Genomic DNA, 602 nt, shown 5'->3' on the forward strand with positions numbered 1-602 from the left:
TCCATTTTTATATGGACAATAAAGTTTTATCTTGTCTTGTCTTGTCTTGTCTTGTCTTGTCTTGTCTAGTCTTGTCTTGTCTTGTCTTGTCTAGTCTAGTCTAGTCTTGTCTTGTCTTGTCTTGTCTTGTCTTGTCTTTGTCCAGTGTTTAGAGGAGGAGTGGTGGAGAATGAAGGATTGAAAGATAATGGTGTGAGAGAGTGGCAGGATGGAGACCCCAGGTGATCCAGACACAGGGTGTGGTATCTTTTTAGGAGGCTGACGACCAGACAGATAAATCCTCGGCTGGAGGTTTGTTCAGATCCCTGTTGATGAAGAGGGTCAGCAGAGGAAATGTCCCAGCAGACTGTAGAGGCTCGTTCAGACATCGGTTACCAGTGAGTAGCAAAATATTCCATCAGCTGTGGTCTGCTGCTCCTTATATCTGCCAGGTGCTTGTCAGGGTTGATTGGGAACAGGTGATGTTGTAGTCACTTCCTCCTGCCAGAGTAGCTGTAATGGTTTCTTAACCAATATACAGCGGGTAAAATAAGTATTGAACACGTCACCATTTTTCTCAGTAAATATATTACTAGAGGTGCTAATGACATGAAATTTTCACC

This window comes from Austrofundulus limnaeus, unplaced genomic scaffold (assembly GCF_001266775.1).
Source record: "Austrofundulus limnaeus strain Quisiro unplaced genomic scaffold, Austrofundulus_limnaeus-1.0 Scaffold857, whole genome shotgun sequence".
NCBI lineage: Eukaryota > Metazoa > Chordata > Actinopteri > Cyprinodontiformes > Rivulidae > Austrofundulus > Austrofundulus limnaeus.